General features: G+C 35.2%; 7 non-coding genes across 7 annotated transcripts; all 7 read left to right on the top strand.

Annotated features, from left to right (window-relative positions):
- Nucleotides 1-474: 474 nt before the first annotated feature.
- TRNAS-CGA (transfer RNA serine (anticodon CGA)) lies at nucleotides 475-556 on the top strand. Its single transcript has one exon. It is a non-coding gene; the product is annotated as a tRNA-Ser (tRNA).
- Nucleotides 557-3,208: 2,652 nt separating this feature from the next.
- TRNAS-UGA (transfer RNA serine (anticodon UGA)) lies at nucleotides 3,209-3,279 on the top strand. The gene has a single exon. It is a non-coding gene; the product is annotated as a tRNA-Ser (tRNA).
- Nucleotides 3,280-4,875: 1,596 nt separating this feature from the next.
- Nucleotides 4,876-4,957, top strand: TRNAS-CGA (transfer RNA serine (anticodon CGA)). The gene has a single exon. It is a non-coding gene; the product is annotated as a tRNA-Ser (tRNA).
- Nucleotides 4,958-6,948: 1,991 nt separating this feature from the next.
- TRNAS-UGA (transfer RNA serine (anticodon UGA)) lies at nucleotides 6,949-7,030 on the top strand. Its single transcript has one exon. It is a non-coding gene; the product is annotated as a tRNA-Ser (tRNA).
- A 7,119-nt stretch (nucleotides 7,031-14,149) lies between these two features.
- Nucleotides 14,150-14,231, top strand: TRNAS-UGA (transfer RNA serine (anticodon UGA)). The gene has a single exon. It is a non-coding gene; the product is annotated as a tRNA-Ser (tRNA).
- Nucleotides 14,232-16,637: 2,406 nt separating this feature from the next.
- TRNAS-CGA (transfer RNA serine (anticodon CGA)) lies at nucleotides 16,638-16,719 on the top strand. The gene has a single exon. It is a non-coding gene; the product is annotated as a tRNA-Ser (tRNA).
- Nucleotides 16,720-19,372: 2,653 nt separating this feature from the next.
- TRNAL-CAA (transfer RNA leucine (anticodon CAA)) lies at nucleotides 19,373-19,454 on the top strand. Its single transcript has one exon. It is a non-coding gene; the product is annotated as a tRNA-Leu (tRNA).
- The last annotated feature ends 1,018 nt before the right edge of the window (nucleotides 19,455-20,472 follow it).

Below are 20,472 nucleotides of genomic sequence, written 5' to 3'. Positions count from 1 at the left end.
CCAAAAAGACAACTGAGAACCATCAGCAATGCCATATATTTTGATGGCTGCATTTTTAAGACGATGGACTTGAAATCTTCATGTTGGATGAAATAATGTTCAGTTTATTGTATTAGTTTTGAAAAGATTGGATTTTGCTTATGAAAGATTAGTGAAAAGAAAATGTAGTAAAAGTTGGGAATAATAAAAAAAATGCAGATTAATTCCCTGGCAGTGCACGGTGTCCAACCACAATTTTAAGCATGAGAAACATGTGGTCAACAAAATCACTGTGTTTCTTAATATACAATCCATTTATCTCCTTCTACTCTTTGATCTCAGACCACTTCTTTCTCTTCAGTAAGTCAGTCTAGTTTTCATGCTCATGGCTTTGTAGTTCAGTAGAGATTCAGGTGAACTTAGACCAAAATCTTCTCACAGGCTCTCCCTCTGTGCTCACATGGCAAAAACATCTGATAGATTATTCAACAGTTGGCTGTGATGGCCGAGTGGTTAAGGCGTTGGACTCGAAATCCAATGGGGTATCCCCGCACAGGTTCAAATCCTGTTCACAGCGCTGTGTTTTACTTGGTCAAAACTTTGGACCTTCTCGAAAAGAGTAAAATAATATATACAGTATATTATTAAAACGGGCCAAGTGATATGAAAAAGGGACAAATTAACATGTTTGACTTGAAATCTGCCTCAAGAATGAGATTTAGCAGTATGAAAACGCCAAGAAATATTACTCGATGTTTCCAATGATATTGATGACATCATTTGCAGATAATATAAATCTATGTATTGGTTGCTGGAAATCCTCTACACCAAATTTCTTTCAGCAATAAAAAGTCAATGAAAGTATTTAAACTGGTTCCAAAAAGACAACTGAGAACCATCAGCAATGCCATATATTTTGATGGCTGCATTTTTAAGACGATGGACTTGAAATCTTCATGTTGGATGAAATCGTGTTCACAGTTTATTGTTTTACCTTTGAAAAGATTGGATTTTGCACATGAAAGATTAGTGAAAAGAAAATATAGTAAAAGCTGGGAATAATAAAACAATACAGATTAATTCCCTGACAGTGTGCGGAAACCAAAGACGATTTTAACCATGAGAAACACGTGGTCAACAAAATCTCTGCGTTTCTCAATATACAATCCACTCATCTCCTTCTACTTTTTAATCTCAGACCACTCCTTTCTATTCAGTAAGTCAGTCAAGTTCTCTTGCTCATGGCTGTATCCTACAATAGATATTCATGCGAATTTAGGCCAAAATCTTTTCACAGGCTGTTCTCTGTGTTCACATGGCAAACACATCTGATAAGGTGAGCCTATAATTGGCTGTGATGGCCGCAAATCCCCACACAGGTTCAAATCCTGTTCACAGTGCAGTGTTTTACTTGGTCAAAACTTTGGACCTTCTCGAAAAGAGTAAAATAATATATACAGTATATTATTAAAATGGGCCAAGACATATGAAAATGGGACAATTAAATATATTTGAGTCGAAATCTGTCTCAAGAATGAAATTAACAAGTATGAAAACTTAAAGAAATATTACTAGATGTTTCCCATGATATTGATGACATCATTTGCAGATAATAGAAATCTATGTATTGATAGCTGGAAATCCTCTACACCAAATTTCTTTCAGCAATAAAATGTCAATTAAAGTATTTAAACTGGTTCCAAAAAGACAACTGAGAACCATCAGCAATGCCATATATTTTGATGGCTGCATTTTTAAGACGATGGACTTGAATCTTGATGTTGGATGAAATCATGTTCAGTTTATTGTATCAGTTTTGAAAAGATTGCATTTTGCTTATGAAAGATTAGTGAAAAGAAAATATAGTAAAAGGTGGGAATAATAAAAAAAATGCAGATTAATTCCCTGGCAGTGCGCGGTGTCCAACCACAATTTTAAGCATGAGAAACATGTGGTCAACAAAATCACTATTTTGATGGCTGCATTTTTAAGACGATGGACTTGAAATCTTCATGTTGGATGAAATCGTGTTCACAGTTTATTGTTTTACCTTTGAAAAGATAGGATTTTGCACATGAAAGATTAGTGAAAAGAAAATATAGTAAAAGCTGGGAATAATAAAACAATACAGATTAATTCCCTGACAGTGTGCGGAAACCAAAGACAATTTTAACCATGAGAAACACGTGGTCAACAAAATCTCTGCGTTTCTCAATATACAATCCATTCATCTCCTTCTACTCTTTAATCTCAGACCACTCCTTTCTATTCAGTAAGTCAGTCAAGTTCTCTTGCTCATGGCTGTATCCTACAGTAGATATCGATGCGAATTTAGGCCAAAATCTTTTCACAGGCTGTTCTCTGTGTTCACATGGCAAACACATCTGATAATGTGAGCCTATAATTGGCTGTGATGGCCGCAAATCCCCACTCAGGTTCAAATCCTGTTCACAGTGCAATATTTTACTTGGTCAAAACTTTGGACCTTATCGAAAAGAGTAAAATAATATATACAGTATATTATTAAAATGGGCCAAGACATATGAAAATGGGACAACTAAATATATTTGTGTCGAAACCTGTCTCAAGAATGAAATCAACAAGTATGAAAACTTAAAGAAATATTACTAGATGTTTCCCATGATATTGATGACATCATTTGCAGATAATAGAAATCTATGTATTGATAGCTGGAAATCCTCTACACCAAATTTCTTTCAGCAATAAAATGTCAATTAAAGTATTTAAACTGGTTCCAAAAAGACAACTGAGAACCATCAGCAATGCCATATATTTTGATGGCTGCATTTTTAAGACGATGGACTTGAAATCTTCATGTTGGATGAAATCGTGTTCACAGTTTAATGTTTTACCTTTGAAAAGATAGGATTTTGCACATGAAAGATTAGTGAAAAGAAAATATAGTAAAAGCTGGGAATAATAAAACAATACAGATTAATTCCCTGACAGTGTGCGGAAACCAAAGACAATTTTAACCATGAGAAACACGTGGTCAACAAAATCTCTGCGTTTCTCAATATACAATCCATTCATCTCCTTCTACTCTTTGATCTCAGACCACTTCTTTCTCTTCAGTAAGTCAGTCTAGTTTTCATGCTCATGGCTTTGTAGTTCAGTAGAGATTCAGGTGAACTTAGACCAAAATCTTCTCACTGGCTCTCCCTCTTTGCTCACATGCAAAAACATCTGATAAATTATACAACAGATGGCTGTGATGGCCGAGTGGTTAAGGCGTTGGACTTGAAATCCAATGCACAGGTTCAAATCCTGTTCACAGCGCAGTGTTTTACTTGGTCAAAACTTTGGACCTTCTTGAAAAGAGTAAAATAATATATACAGTATATTATTAAAACGGGCCAAGTGATATGAAAATGGGACAACTTAACATGTTTGACTCGAAATCTGCCTCAAGAATGAGATTTATCAGTATGAAAACTCCAAGAAATATTACTCGATGTTTCCCATGATATTGATGACATCATTTGCAGATAATAGAAATCTATGTATTGGTTGCTGGAAATCCCCTACACCAAATTTTTTTCAGCAATAAAAAGTCAATGAAAGTCTTTAAACTGGTTCCAAAAAGACAACTGAGAACCATCAGCAATGCCATATATTTTGATGGCTGCATTTTTAAGACGATGGACTTGAAATCTTCATGTTGGATGAAATCGTGTTCACAGTTTATTGTTTTACCTTTGAAAAGATTGGATTTTGCAAATGAAAGATTAGTGAAAAGAAAATATAGTAGAAGCAGGGAATAATAAAACAATGCAGATTAATTCTCTGACAGTGTGCGGAAACCAAAGACAATTTTAACCATGAGAAACACGTGGTCAACAAAATCTCTGCGTTTCTCAATATACAATTCATTCATCTCCTTCTACTCTTTAATCTCAGACCACTACTTTCTCTTCAGTAAGTCAGTCAAGTTCTCTTGCTCATGGATGTATCCTACAATAGATATTCATGTGAATTTAGGCCAAAATGTTTTCACAGGCTGTTCTCTGTGTTCACATGGCAAACACATCTGATAAAGTGAGCCTATAATTGGCTGTGATGGCCGCAAATCCACACACAGGTTCAAATCCTGTTCACAGTGCAGTGTTTTACTTGGTCAAAACTTTGGACCTTCTCGAAAAGAGTAAAATAATATATACAGTATATTATTAAAATGGGCCAAGACATATGAAAATGGGACAACTAAATATATTTGAGTTGAAATCTGTCTCAAGAATGAAATTAACAAGTATGAAAACTTAAAGAAATATTACTAGATGTTTCCCATGATATTGATGACATCATTTGCAGATAATAGAAATCTATGTATTGATAGCTGGAAATCCTCTACACCAAATTTCTTTCAGCAATAAAATGTCAATTAAAGTATTTAAACTGGTTCCAAAAAGACAGCTGAGAACCATCAGCAATGCCATATATTTTGATGGCTGCATTTTTAAGACGATGGACTTGAAATCTTCATGTTGGATGAAATCATGTTCAGTTTATTGTATTAGTTTTGAAAAGATTGGATTTTGCTTATGAAAGATTAGTGAAAAGAAAATATAGTAAAAGTTGGGAATAATAAAAAAAATGCAGATTAATTCCCTGGCAGTGCGCGGTGTCCAACCAAAATTTTAAGCATGAGAAACATGTGGTCAACAAAATCACTGCGTTTCTTAATATACAATCCATTTATCTCCTTCTACTCTTTGATCTCAGACCACTTCTTTCTCTTCAGTAAGTCAGTCTAGTTTTCATGCTCATGGCTTTGTAGTTCAGTAGAGATTCAGGTGAACTTAGACCAAAATCTTCTCACAGGCTCTCCCTCTGTGCTCACATGGCAAAAACATCTGATAGATTATTCAACAGTTGGCTGTGATGGCCGAGTGGTTAAGGCGTTGGACTCGAAATCCAATGGGGTATCCCCGCACAGGTTCAAATCCTGTTCACAGTGCAGTGTTTTACTTGGTCAAAACTTTGGACCTTCTCGAAAAGAGTAAAATAATATATACACTATATTATTAAAACGGGCCAAGTGATATGAAAATGGGACAACTCCAAATGTTTGACTCAAAATCTGCCTCAAGAATGAAATTAAGCAGTATGAAAACTTCAAGAAATATTACTCCATGTTTCCCATGATATTGATGACATCATTTGCAGATAATAGAAATCTATGTATTGGTTGCTGGAAATCCTCTACACCAAATTTCTTTCAGCAATAAAAAGACAATGAAAGTATTTAAACTGGATCCAAAAAGACAACTGGGAACCATCAGCAATGCCATATATTTTGATGGCTGCATTTTTAAGACGATGGACTTGAAATCTTCATGTTGGATGAAATCGTGTTCACAATTTCTTGTTTTACCTTTGAAATGATTGGATTTTGCACATGAAAGATTAGTGAAAAGAAAATATAGTAAAGGCTGGGAATAATAAAACAATACAGATTAATTCCCTGACAGTGTGCGGAAACCAAAGACAATTTTAACCATGAGAAACATGTTGTCAACAAAATCTCTGCGTTACCAATGATATTGGTGACATCATTTGCAGATAATAGAAATCTATGTATCGGTTGCTGGAAATCCTCTACACCAAATTTCTTTCAGCAATAAAAAGACAATGAAAGTATTTAAACTGGTTCCAAAAAACAACTGGGAACCATCAGCAATGCCATATATTTTGATGGCTGCATTTTTAAGATGATGGACTTGAAATCTTCATGTTGGATGAAATCGTGTTCACAGTTTATTGTTTTACCTTTGAAAAGATTGGATTTTGCACATGAAAGATTAGTGAAAAGAAAATATAGTAAAAGCTGGGAATAATAAAACAATACAGATTAATTCTCTGACAGTGTGCGGAAACCAAAGACAATTTTAACCATGAGAAACACGTGGTCAACAAAATCTCTGCGTTTCTCAATATACAATCCATTCATCTCCTTCTACTCTTTAATCTCAGACCACTCCTTTCTCTTCAGTAAGTCAGTCAAGTTCTCTTGCTCATGGCTGTATCCTACAATAGATATTCATGCGAATTTAGGCCAAAATCTTTTCACAGGCTGTTCTCTGTGTTCACATGGCAAACACATCTGATAAGGTTAGCCTATAATTGGCTGTGATGGCCGCAAATCCCCACACAGGTTCAAATCCTGTTCACAGTGCAGTGTTTTACTTGGTCAAAACTTTTGACCTTCTCGAAAAGAGTAAAATAATATATACAGTATATTATTAAAATGGGCCAAGACATATGAAAATGGGACAACTAAATATATTTGAGTCGAAATCTGTCTCAAGAATGAAATTAACAAGTATGAAATCTTAAAGAAATATTACTAGATGTTTCCCATGATATTGATGACATCATTTGCAGATAATAGAAATCTATGTATTGATAGCTGGAAATCCTCTACACCAAATTTCTTTCAGCAATAAAATGTCAATTAAAGTATTTAAACTGGTTCCAAAAAGACAACTGAGAACCATCAGCAATGCCATATATTTTGATGGCTGCATTTTTAAGACGATGGACTTGAAATCTTCATGTTGGATGAAATCATGTTCAGTTTATTGTATTAGTTTTGAAAAGATTGGATTTTGCTTATGAAAGATTATTGAAAGGAAAATATAGTAAAAGTTGGGAATAATAAAAAAATGCAGATTAATTCCCTGACAGTGCGCGGTGTCCAACCACAATTTTAAGCATGAGAAACATGTGGTCAACAAAATCACTGCGTTTCTTAATATACAATCCATTTATCTCCTTCTACTCTTTGATCTCAGACCACTTCTTTCTCTTCAGTAAGTCAGTCTACGTTTTCATGCTCATGGCTGTGTAGTTCAGTAGAGATTCAGGTGAACTTAGACCAAAATCTTCTCACTGGCTCTCCCTCTGTGCGCACATGGCAAAAACATCTGATAGATTATTCAACAGTTGGCTGTGATGGCCTAGTGGTTAAGGTGTTCGTCTTGAAATCCAATGGGGTATCCCCGCAAAGGTTCAAATCCTGTTCACAGCGCAGTGTTTTACTTGGTCAAAACTTTGGACCTTCTCGAAAAGAGTAAAATAATATATACAGTATATTATTAAAACGGGCCAAGTGATATGAAAATGGGACAACTTAACATGTTTGACTCGAAATCTGCCTCAAGAATGATATTTAGCAGTATGAAAACTCCAAGAAATATTACTCGATGTTTCCCATGGTATTGATGACATCATTTGCAGATAATAGAAATCTATGTATTGGTTGCTGGAAATCCCCTACACCAAATTTCTTTCAGCAATAAAAAGTCAATGAAAGTATTTAAACTGGTTCCAAAAAGACAACTGAGAACCATCAGCAATGCCATATATTTTGATGGCTACATTTTTAAGACGATGGACTTGAAATCTACATGTTGGATGAAATCGTGTTCACAGTTTATTGTTTTACCTTTGAAAAGATTGGAATTTGCACATGAAAGATTAGTGAAAAGAAAATATAGTAAAAGCTGGGAATAATAAAACAATGCAGATTAATTCCCTGACAGTGTGCGGAAACCAAAGACAATTTTAACCATGAGAAACACGTGGTCAACAAAATCTCTGCGTTTCTCAATATACAATCCATTCATCTCCTTCTACTCTTTAATCTCAGACCACTCCTTTCTCTTCAGTAAGTCAGTCAAGTTCTCTTGCTCATGGCTGTATCATACAATAGATATTCATGCGAATTTAGGCCAAAATCTTTTCACAGGCTGTTCTCTGTGTTCACATGGCAAACACATCTGATAAGGTGAGCCTATAATTGGCTGTGATGGCCGCAAATCCCCACACAGGTTCAAATCCTGTTAACAGTGCAGTATTTTACTTGGTCAAAACTTTGGACCTTCTCGAAAAGAGTAAATTAATATATACAGTATATTATTAAAATGGTCCAAGACATATGAAAATGGGACAACTAAATATATTTGAGTCGAAATCTGTCTCAAGAATGAAATCAACAAGTATGAAAACTTAAAGAAATATTACTAGATGTTTCCCATGATATTGATTACATCATTTGCAGATAATAGAAATCTATGTATTGATAGCTGGAAATCCTCTACACCAGATTTCTTTCAGCAATAAAATGTCAATTAAATTATTTAAACTGGTTCCAAAAAGACAACTGAGAACCATCAGCAATGACATATATTTTGATGGCTGCATTTTTAAGACGATGGACTTGAAATCTTCATGTTGGATGAAATCATGTTCAGTTTATTGTATTAGTTTTGAAAATATTGGATTTTGCTTATGAAAGATTAGTGAAAAGAAAATATAGTAAAAGTTGGGAATAATAAAAAAAATGCAGATTAATTCCCTGGCAGTGCGCGGTGTCCAACCACAATTTTAAGCATGAGAAACATGTGGTCAACAAAATCACTGCGTTTCTTAATATACAATCCATTTATCTCCTTCTACTCTTTGATCTCAGACCACTTCTTTCTCTTCAGTAAGTCAGTCTAGTTTTCATGCTCATGGCTGTATCCTACAATAGATATTCATGCGAATTTAGGCCAAAATCTTTTCACAGGCTGTTCTCTGTATTCACATGGCAAACACATCTGATAAAGTGAGCCTATAATTGGCTGTGATGGCCGCAAATCCCCACACAGGTTCAAATCCTGATCACAGTGCACTGTTTTACTTGGTCAAAACTTTGGACCTTCTCGAAAAGAGTAAAATAATATATACAGTATATTATTAAAACGGGCCAAGTGATATGAAAATGGGACAACTTAACATGTTTGACTCAAAATCTGCCTCAAGAATGAGATTTAGCAGTATGAAAACTCCAAGAAATATTACTCGATGTTTCCCATGATATTGATGACATCATTTGCAGATAATAGAAATCTATGTATTGGTTGCTGGAAATCCTCTACACCAAATTTCTTTCAGCAATAAAAAGTCAATGAAAGTATTTAAACTGGTTCCAAAAAGACAACTGATAACCATCAGCAAAGCCATATATTTTGATGGCTGCATTTTTAAGACGATGGACTTGAAATCTTCATGTTGGATGAAATCGTGTTCACAGTTTATTGTTTTACCTTTGAAAAGATTGGATTTTGCACATGAAAGATTAGTGAAAAGAAAATATATTAAAAGCTGGGAATAATAAAACAATACAGATTAATTCCCTGACAGTGTGCGGAAACCAAAGACAATTTTAACCATGAGAAACACGTGGTCAACAAAATCTCTGCGTTTCTCAATATACAATCCACTCATCTCCTTCTACTCTTTAATCTCAGACCACTCCTTTCTATTCAGTAAGTCAGTCAAGTTCTCTTGCTCATGGCTGTATCCTACAATAGATATTCATGCGAATTTAGGCCAAAATCTTTTCACAGGCTGTTCTCTGTGTTCACATGGCAAACACATCTGATAAGGTGAGCCTATAATTGGCTGTGATGGCCGCAAATCCCCACACAGGTTCAAATCCTGTTCACTGTGCAGTGTTTTACTTGGTCAAAACTTTGGACCTTCTCGAAAAGAGTAAAATAATATATACAGTATATTATTAAAATGGGCCAAGACATATGAAAATGGGACAATTAAATATATTTGAGTCGAAATCTGTCTCAAGAATGAAATTAACAAGTATGAAAACTTAAAGAAATATTACTAGATGTTTCCCATGATATTGATGACATCATTTGCAGATAATAGAAATCTATGTATTGATAGCTGGAAATCCTCTACACCAAATTTCTTTCAGCAATAAAATGTCAATTAAAGTATTTAAACTGGTTCCAAAAAGACAACTGAGAACCATCAGCAATGCCATATATTTTGATGGCTGCATTTTTAAGACAATGGACTTGAAATCTTGATGTTGGATGAAATCATGTTCAGTTATTGTATCAGTTTTGAAAAGATTGGATTTTGCTTATGAAAGAATAGTGAAAAGAAAATATAGTAAAAGTTGGGAATAATAAAAAAAATGCAGATTAATTCCCTGGCAGTGCGCGGTGTCCAACCACAATTTTAAGCATGAGAAACATGTGGTCAACAAAATCACTATCTTGATGACTGCATTTTTAAGACGATGGACTTGAAATCTTCATGTTGGATGAAATCGTGTTCACAGTTTATTGTTTTACCTTTGAAAAGATTGGATTTTGCACATGAAAGATTAGTGAAAAGAAAATATAGTAGACGCTGGGAATAATAAAACAATGCAGATTAATTCCCTGACAGTGTGTGGAAACCAAAGACAATTTTAACCATGAGAAACATGTGGTCAACAAAATCTCTGTGTTTCTCAATATACAATCCATTCATCTCCTTCTACTCTTTGATCTCAGACCACTCCTTTCTCTTCAGTAAGTCAGTCAAGTTCTCTTGCTCATGGCTGTATCCTAAATAGATATTCATGCGAACTAAAGGGGGTTTTACACTAAGCGAGATCGCTAGTGATATCGCTCAAGCGACACCGATATTGTGACGCGACAGTGATCACGCTAGCGATCTCGTTAAGTGTGAAAGGTAGCAGCGACCGGACCCCCCGTCGGCTATCGCTGATCGTGCTCGAATGTGCAGGTACATTTTTCCATCACTGACGTCCCGCTGTTCAGTAATTATCGTTGTGTTTGAAGCTTTAAAAACGATGAGCGACGTCAATAACGACGCATGGCTCAGCGACACAGGCGTGACTTACCGGCCACGCCTCCTCTTCCCTATTGGTCTTTACAGCGCTGACAATGTGCGAAATGTATCTGACAAAAAAGCTATAAAAGACAACGCTGGAACGCCTCAGGTATTTGAAAAAAACCAACGATGATGATTCTTCAAGAGGGTTGCTGAAGGACGAATAGCGAAATCTAACCAAAAATGCACTTTTGTCTCTAGGGAGAAAAATGCTGGTTTAGAAGCTAACCACGGCGCTCCAGAGATTTAAACTGTAACGCTATTACGTCCTCTTTAATGACGCCGCCGGCCAATGACAGCGCAGCGGTGACCACCAATCGGCGCATTGGGGGGCGTTGTAAATTAAACGCTGAAGCACGCCCACCGAGGTCTGAATCGTTTTTTGTTTAGTAATGTGAAAGGTACTCAACGAGCAACGAGGTCGCTATGCAGATCGCTGATCTCTCTAGAGTCGTTGACGAGAGTGGACTGTTTGAAAGCTATCTAGCGATCACGTAACGACACAACAGCGATCTATGCCTGGTTGGATCGCTATCGTTATCGCTGGTGCGTTGCTTAGTGTAAAAGGCCCTTTAGGCCAAAATCTTCTCACAGGCTGTTCTCTGTATTCACATGGCAAACACATCTGATAAAGTGAGCCTATAATTGGCTGTGATGGCCGCAAATCCCCACACAGGTTCAAATCCTGATCACAGTGCAATGTTTTACTTTGTCAAAACTTTGGACCTTCTCGGAAAGAGTAAAATAATATATACAGTATATTATTAAAATGGGCCAAGACATATGAAAATGGGACAACTAAATATGTTTGAGTCGAAATCTGTCTCAAGAATTAAATTAACAAGTATGAAAACTTAAAGAAATATTACTAGATGTTTCCCATGATATTGATGACATCATTTGCAGATAATAGAAATCTATGTATTGATAGCTGGAAATCCTCTACACCAAATATCTTTCAGCAATAAAATGTCAATTAAAGTATTTAAACTGGTTCCAAAAAGACAACTGAGAACCATCAGCAATGCCATATATTTTGATGGCTGCATTTTTAAGACGATGGACTTGAAATCTTCATGTTGGATGAAATCGTGTTCACAGTTTATTGTTTTACCTTTGAAAAGATTGGATTTTGCACATGAAAGATTAGTGAAAAGAAAATATAGTAAAAGCTGGGAATAATAAAACAATATAGATTAATTCCCTGACAGTGTGCGGAAACCAAAGACAATTTTAACCAGAAACACGTGGTCAACAAAATCTCTGCGTTTCTCAATATACAATCCATTCATCTCCTTCTACTCTTTAATCTCAGACCACTCCTTTCTATTCAGTAAGTCAGTCAAGTTCTCTTGCTCATGGCTGTACCCTACAATAGATATTCATGCGAATTTAGGCCAAAATCTTTTCACAGGCTGTTCTCTGTGTTCACATGGCAAACACATCTGATAAGGTGAGCCTATAATTGGCTGTGATGGCCGCAAATCCCCACACAGGTTCAAATCCTGTTCACAGTGCAGTATTTTACTTGGTCAAATCTTTGAACCTTCTCGAAAAGAGTAAAATAATATATACAGTATATTATTAAAATGGGCCAAGACATATGAAAATGGGACAACTAAATATATTTGAGTCGAAATCTGTCTCAAGAATGAAATTAACAAGTATGAAAGCTTAAAGAAATATTACTAGATGTTTCCCATGATATTGATTACATCATTTGCAGATAATAGAAATCTATGTATTGATAGCTGGAAATCCTCTACACCAAATTTCTTTCAGCAATAAAATGTCAATTAAAGTATTTAAACTTTAGCGAATCCTGCTTTGAGCAGGGGGTTGGACCAGATGGCCCAGGAGGTCCCTTCCAACTCTACGATTCTATGATTCTATGATTCTATGATTCTATGATTCTAAACTGGTTCCAAAAAGACAACTGAGAACCATCAGCAATGCCATATATTTTGATGGCTGCATTTTTAAGACGATGGACTTGAAATCTTCATGTTGGATGAAATCATGTTCAGTTTATTGTATTAGTTTTGAAAAGATTGGATTTTGCTTATGAAAGATTAGTGAAAAGAAAATATAGTAAAAGTTGGGAATAATAAAAAAAATGCAGATTAATTCCCTGGCAGTGCGCGGTGTCCAACCACAATTTTAAGCATGAGAAACATGTGGTCAACAAAATCACTATTTTGATGGCTGCATTTTTAAGACGATGGACTTGAAATCTTCATGTTGGATGAAATTGTGTTCACAGTTTATTGTTTTAGCTTTGAAAAGATTGGATTTTGCACATGAAAGATTAGTGAAAAGAAAATATAGTAGACGCTGGGAATAATAAAACAATGCAGATTAATTCCCTGACAGTGTGTGGAAACCAAAGACAATTTTAACCATGAGAAACATGTGGTCAACAAAATCTCTGCGTTTCTCAATATACAATCCATTCATCTCCTTCTACTCTTTGATCTCAGACCACTCCTTTCTCTTAAGTAAGTCAGTCAAGTTCTCTTGCTCATGGCTGTATCCTAAATAGATATTCATGCGAACTTAGGCCAAAATCTTCTCACAGGCTGTTCTCTGTGTTCACATGGCAAACACATCTGATAAAGTGAGCCTATAATTGGCTGTGATGGCTGCAAATCCCCACACAGGTTCAAATCCTCATCACAGTGCAATGTTTTACTTGGTCAAAACTTTGGACCTTCTCGAAAAGAGTAAAATAATATATACAGTATATTATTAAAATGGGCCAAGACATATGAAAATGCGACAACTAAATATGTTTGAGTCGAAATCTGTCTCAAGAATGAAATTAACAAGTATGAAAACTTAAAGAAATATTACTAGATGTTTCCCATGATATTGATGACATCATTTGCAGATAATAGAAATCTATGTATTGATAGCTGGAAATCCTCTACACCAAATATCTTTCAGCAATAAAATGTCAATTGAAGTATTTAAACTGGTTCCAAAAAGACAACTGAGAACCATCAGCAATGCCATATATTTTGATGGCTGCATTTTTAAGACGATGGACTTGAAATCTTCATGTTGGATGAAATCATGTTCAGTTTATTGTATCAGTTTTGAAAAGATTGGATTTTGCTTATCAAAGATTAGTGAAAAGAAAATATAGTAAAAGTTGGGAATAATAAAAAAAATGCAGATTAATTCCCTGGCAGTGCGCGGTGTCCAACCACAATTTTAAGCATGAGAAACATGTGGTCAACAAAATCACTGCGTTTCTTAATATACAATCCATTTATCTCCTTCTACTCTTTGATCTCAGACCACTTCTTTCTCTTCAGTAAGTCAGTCTAGTTTTCATGCTCATGGCTTTGTAGTTCAGTAGAGTTTCAGGTGAACTTAGACCAAAATCTTCTCACAGGCTCTCCCTCTGTGCTCACATGGCAAAAACATCTGATAGCTTATGCAACAGTTGGCTGTGATGGCCGAGTGGTTAAGGTGTTGGACTTGAAATCCAATGGGGTATCCCCGCAAAGGTTCAAATCCTGTTCACAGCACAGTGTTTTACTTGGTCAAAACTTTGGACCTTCTCGAAAAGAGTAAAATAATATATACAGTATATTATTAAAACGGGCCAAGTGATATGAAAATGGGACAACTTAACATGTTTGACTCGAAATCTGCCTCAAGAATGAGATTTAGCAGTATGAAAACTCCAAGAAATATTACTCCATGATATTGATGACATCATTTGCAGATAATAGAAATCTATGTATTGGTTGCTGGAATTCCTCTACACCAAATTTCTTTCAGCAATAAAAAGTCAATGAAAGTATTTAAACTGGTTCCAAAAAGACAACTGAGAACCATCAGCAATTCCATATATTTTGATGGCTGCATTTTTAAGACGATGGACTTGAAATCTTCATGTTGAATGAAATCGTGTTCACAGTTTATTGTTTTACCTTTGAAAAGATTGGATTTTGCACATGAAAGATTAGTGAAAAGAAAATATAGTAAAAGCTGGGAATAATAAAACAATACAGATTAATTCCCTGACAGTGTGCGGAAACCAAAGACAATTTTAACCAGAAACACGTGGTCAACAAAATCTCTGCGTTTCTCAATATACAATCCATTCATCTCCTTCTACTCTTTGATCTCAGACCACTCCTTTCTCTTCAGTAAGTCAGTCAAGTTCTCTTGCTCATGGCTGTATCCTAAATAGATATTCATGCGAACTTAGGCCAAAATCTTCTCACAGGCTGTTCTCTGTGTTCACATGGCAAACACATCTGATAAAGTGAGCCTATAATTGTCTGTGATGGCCGCAAATCCCCACACAGGTTCAAATCCTGATCACAGTGCAATGTTTTACTTGGTCAAAACTTTGGACCTTCTCGAAAAGAGTAAAATAATATATACAGTATATTATTAAAATGGGCCAAGACATATGAAAATGGGACAACTAAATATATTTGAGTCGAAATCTGTCTCAAGAATTAAATTAACAAGTATGAAAACTTAAAGAAATATTACTAGATGTTTCCGATGATATTGATGACATCATTTGCAGATAATAGAAATCTATGTATTGATAGATGGAAATCCTCTACACCAAATATCTTTCAGCAATAAAATGTCAATTAAAGTATTTAAACTGGTTCCAAAAAGACAACTGAGAACCATCAGCAATGCCATATATTTTGATGGCTGCATTTTTAAGACGATGGACTTGAAATCTTCATGTTGGATGAAATTGTGTTCACAGTTTATTGTTTTACCTTTGAAAAGATTGGATTTTGCACATGAAAGATTAGTGAAAAGAAAATATAGTAAAAGCTGGGAATAATAAAACAATACAGATTAATTCCCTGACAGTGTGCGGAAACCAAAGACAATTTTAACCATGAGAAACACGTGGTCAACAAAATCTCTGCGTTTCTCAATATACAATCAATTCATCTCCTTCTACTCTTTAATCTCAGACCACTCCTTTCTATTCAGTAAGTCAGTCAAGTTCTCTTGCTCATGGCTGTATCCTACAATAGATATTCATGCGAATTTAGGCCAAAATCTTTTCACAGGCTGTTCTCTGTGTTCACATGGCAAACACATCTGATAAGGTGAGCCTATAATTGGCTGTGATGGCCGCAAATCCCCACACAGGTTCAAATCCTGTTCACAGTGCAGTATTTTACTTGGTCAAATCTTTGGACCTTCTCGAAAAGAGTAAAATAATATATACAGTATATTATTAAAATGGGCCAAAACATATGAAAATGGGACAACTAAATATATTTGAGTCGAAATCTGTCTCAAGAATGAAATTAACAAGTATGAAAGCTTAAAGAAATATTACTAGATGTTTCCCATGATATTGATTATATCATTTGCAGATAATAGAAATCTATGTATTGATAGCTGGAAATCCTCTACACCAAATTTCTTTCAGCAATAAAATGTCAATTAAAGTATTTAAACTGGTTCCAAAAAGACAACTGAGAACCATCAGCAATGCCATATATTTTGATGGCTGCATTTTTAAGACGATGGACTTGAAATCTTCATGTTGGATGAAATCATGTTCAGTTTATTGTATTAGTTTTGAAAAGATTGGATTTTGCTTATGAAAGAATAGTGAAAAGAAAATATAGTAAAAGTTGGGAATAATAAAAAAAACGCAGATTAATTCCCTGGCAGTGCGCGGTGTCCAACCACAATTTTAAGCATGAGAAACATGTGGTCAACAAAATCATTGCGTTTCTTAATATACAATCCATTTATCTCCTTCTACTCTTTGATCTCAGACCACTTCTTTCTCTTCAGTAAGTCAGTCTAGTTTTCATGCTCATGGCCTTGTAGTTCAGTAGAGATTCAGGTGAACTTAGACCAAAATCTTCTCACAGGCTCTCCCTCTGTGCTCACATGGCATAAACATCTGATAGATTATTCAACATTTGGCTGTGATGGCCGAGTGGTTAAGGCGTTGGACTCGAAATCCAATGGGGTATCCCTGCACAGGTTCAAATCCTGCTCACAGCGCTGTGTTTTACTTGGTCAAAACTTTGGACCTTCTCGAAAAGAGTAAAATAATATATACAGTATATTATTAAAACGGGCCAAGTGATATGAAAATGGGACAACTTAACATGTTTGACTCGAAATCTGCCTCAAGAATGAGATTTAGCAGTATGAAAACGCCAAGAAATTTTACTCGATGTTTCCCATGATATTGACTACATCATTTGCAGATAATAGAAATCTATGTATTGGTTGCTGGAAATCCTCTACACCAAATTTCTTTCAGCAATAAAAAGTCAATGAAAGTATTTAAACTGGTTCCAAAAAGACAACTGAGAACCATCAGCAATGCCATATATTTTGATGGCTGCATTTTTAAGACGATGGACTTGAAATCTTCATGTTGGAAGAAATCGTGTTCACAGTTTATTGTTTTACCTTTGAAAAGATTGGATTTTGCACATGAAAGATTAGTGAAAAGAAAATATAGTAAAAGCTGGGAATAATAAAACAATACAGATTAATTCCCTGACAGTGTGCAGAAACCAAAGACAATTTTAACCATGAGAAACACGTGGTCAACAAAATCTCTGCGTTTCTCAATATACAATCCATTCATCTCCTTCTACTCTTTAATCTCAGACCACTCCTTTCTATTCAGTAAGTCAGCCAAGTTCTCTTGCTCATGGCTGTATCCTACAATATATATTCATGCGAATTTATGCCAAAATCTTTTCACAGGCTGTTCTCTGTGTTCACATGGCAAACACATCTGATAAGGTGAGCCTATAATTGGCTGTGATGGCCGCAAATCCCCACACAGGTTCAAATCCTGTTCACAGTGCAGTGTTTTACTTGTTCAAAACTTTGGACCTTCTCGAACAGAGTAAAATAATATATACAGTATATTATTAAAATGGGCCAAGACATATGAAAATGGGACAATTAAATTTATTTGAGTCGAAATCTGTCTCAAGAATGAAATTAACAAGTATGAAAACTTAAAGAAATATTACTAGATGTTTTCCATGATATTGATGACATCATTTGCAGATAATAGAAATCTATGTATTGATAGCTGGAAATCCTCTACACCAAATTTCTTTCAGCAATAAAATGTCAATTAAAGTATTTAAACTGGTTCCAAAAAGACAAATGAGAACCATCAGCAATGCCATATATTTTGATGGCTGCATTTTTAAGACGATGGACTTGAAATCTTCATGTTGGATGAAATCATGTTCAGTTTATTGTATTAGTTTTGAAAAGATTGGATTTTGCTTATGAAAGATTAGTGAAAAGAAAATATAGTAAAAGTTGGGAATAATAAAAAAAATGCAGATTAATTCCCTGGCAGTGCGCGGTGTCCAACCACAATTTTAAGCATGAGAAACATGTGGTCAACAAAATCACTATTTTGATGGCTGCATTTTTAAGACGATGGACTTGAAATCTTCATGTTGGATGAAATCGTGTTCACAGTTTATTGTTTTACCTTTGAAAAGATTGGATTTTGCACATGAAAGATTAGTGAAAAGAAAATATAGTAGACGCTGGGAATAATAAAACAATGCAGATTAATTCCCTGACAGTGTGTGGAAACCAAAGACAATTTTAACCATGAGAAACATGTGGTCAACAAAATCTCTGCGTTTCTCAATATACAATCCATTCATCTCCTTCTACTCTTTAATCTCAGACCACTCCTTTCTATTCAGTAAGTCAGTCAAGTTCTCTTGCTCATGGCTGTATCCTACAATAAATATTCATGCGAACTTAGGCCAAAATCTTCTCACAGGCTGTTGTATGTGTTCACATGGCAAACACATCTGATAAGGTGAGCCTATAATTGGCTGTGATGGCCGCAAATCCCCACACAGGTTCAAATCCTGTTCACAGTGCAGTATTTTACTTGGTCAAATCTTTGGACCTTCTCGAAAAAAGTAAAATAATATATACAGTATATTATTAAAATGGGCCAAGACATATGAAAATGGGACAACTAAATATATTTGAGTCGAAATCTGTCTCAAGAATGAAATTAACAAGTATGAAAGCTTAAAGAAATATTACTAGATGTTTCCCATGATATTGATTACATCATTTGCAGATAATAGAAATCTATGTATTAATAGCTGGAAATCCTCTACACCAAATTTCTTTCAGCAATAAAATGTCAATTAAAGTATTTAAACTGGTTCCAAAAAGACAACTGAGAACCATCAGCAATGCCATATATTTTGATGGCTGCATTTTTAAGACGATGGACTTGAAATCTTCATGTTGGATGAAATCATGTTCAGTTTATTGTATTAGTTTTGAAAAGATTGGATTTTGCTTATGAAAGATTAGTGAAAAGAAAATATAGTAAAAGTTGGGAATAATGAAAAAAATGCAGATTAATTCCCTGGCAGTGCGCGGTGTCCAACCACAATTTTAAGCATGAGAAACATGTGGTCAACAAAATCACTGCGTTTCTTAATATACAATCCATTTATCTCCTTCTACTCTTTGATCTCAGACCACTTCTTTCTCTTCAGTAAGTCAGTCTAGTTTTCATGCTCATGGCTTTGTAGTTCAGTAGAGATTCAGGTGAACTTAGACCAAAATCTTCTCACAGGCTCTCCCTCTGTGCTCACATGGCAAAAACATCTGATAGATTATTCAACAGTTGGCTGTGATGGCCAAGTGGTTAAGGCGTTGGACTCAAAATCCAATGGGGTATCCCCGCACAGGTTCAAATCCTGTTCACAGCGCAGTGTTTTACTTGGTCAAAACTTTGGACCTTCTCGAAAAGAGTAAAATAATATATACAGTATATTATTAAAACGGGCCAAGTGATATGAAAATGGGACAACTTAACATGTTTGAATCGAAATCTGCCTCAAGAATGAGATTTAGTAGTATGAAAACGCCAAGAAATATTACTCGATGTTTCCCATGATATTGATGACATCATTTGCAGATAATAGAAATCTATGTATTGGTTGCTGGAAATCCTCTACACCAAATTTCTTTCAGCAATAAAAAGTCAATGAAAGTATTTAAACTGGTTCCAAAAAGACAACTGAGAACCATCAGCAATGCCATATATTTTGATGGCTGCATTTTTAAGACGATGGACTTGAAATCTTCATGTTGGATGAAATCGTGTTCACAGTTTATTGTTTTACCTTTGAAAAGATTGGATTTTGCACATGAAAGATAAGTGAAAAGAAAATATAGTAAAAGCTGGGAATAATAAAACAATACAGATTAATTCCCTGACAGTGTGCGGAAACCAAAGACAATTTTAACCATGAGAAACATGTGGTCAACAAAATCTCTGCGTTTCTCAATATACAATCCATTCGTCTCCTTCTACTCTTTAATATCAGACCACTCCTTTCTATTCAGTAAGTCAGTCAAGTTCTCTTGCTCATGGCTGTATCCTACAATAGATATTCATGTGAATTTAGGCCAAAATCTTTTCACAGGCTGTTCTCTGTGTTCACATGGCAAACACATCTGATAAGGTGAGCCTATAATTGGCTGTGAAGGCCGCAAATCCCCACACAGGTTCAAATCCTGTTCACAGTGCAGTATTTTACTTGGTCAAATCTTTGGACCTTCTCGAAAAGAGTAAAATAATATATACAGTATATTATTAAAATGGGCCAAGACATATGAAAATGGGACAACTAAATATATTTGAGTCGAAATCTGTCTCAAGAATGAAATTAACAAGTATGAAAGCTTAAAGAAATATTACTAGATGTTTCCCATGATATTGAT

Source organism: Dendrobates tinctorius, unplaced genomic scaffold, assembly GCF_039654945.1.
Source record: "Dendrobates tinctorius isolate UK_male_01 unplaced genomic scaffold, ASM3965494v1 ptg000151l, whole genome shotgun sequence".
Lineage (NCBI taxonomy): Eukaryota > Metazoa > Chordata > Amphibia > Anura > Dendrobatidae > Dendrobates > Dendrobates tinctorius.
The sequence above is the reverse complement of the archived record's forward strand: the minus strand, read 5'-3'. Positions and strand labels throughout refer to the sequence as shown.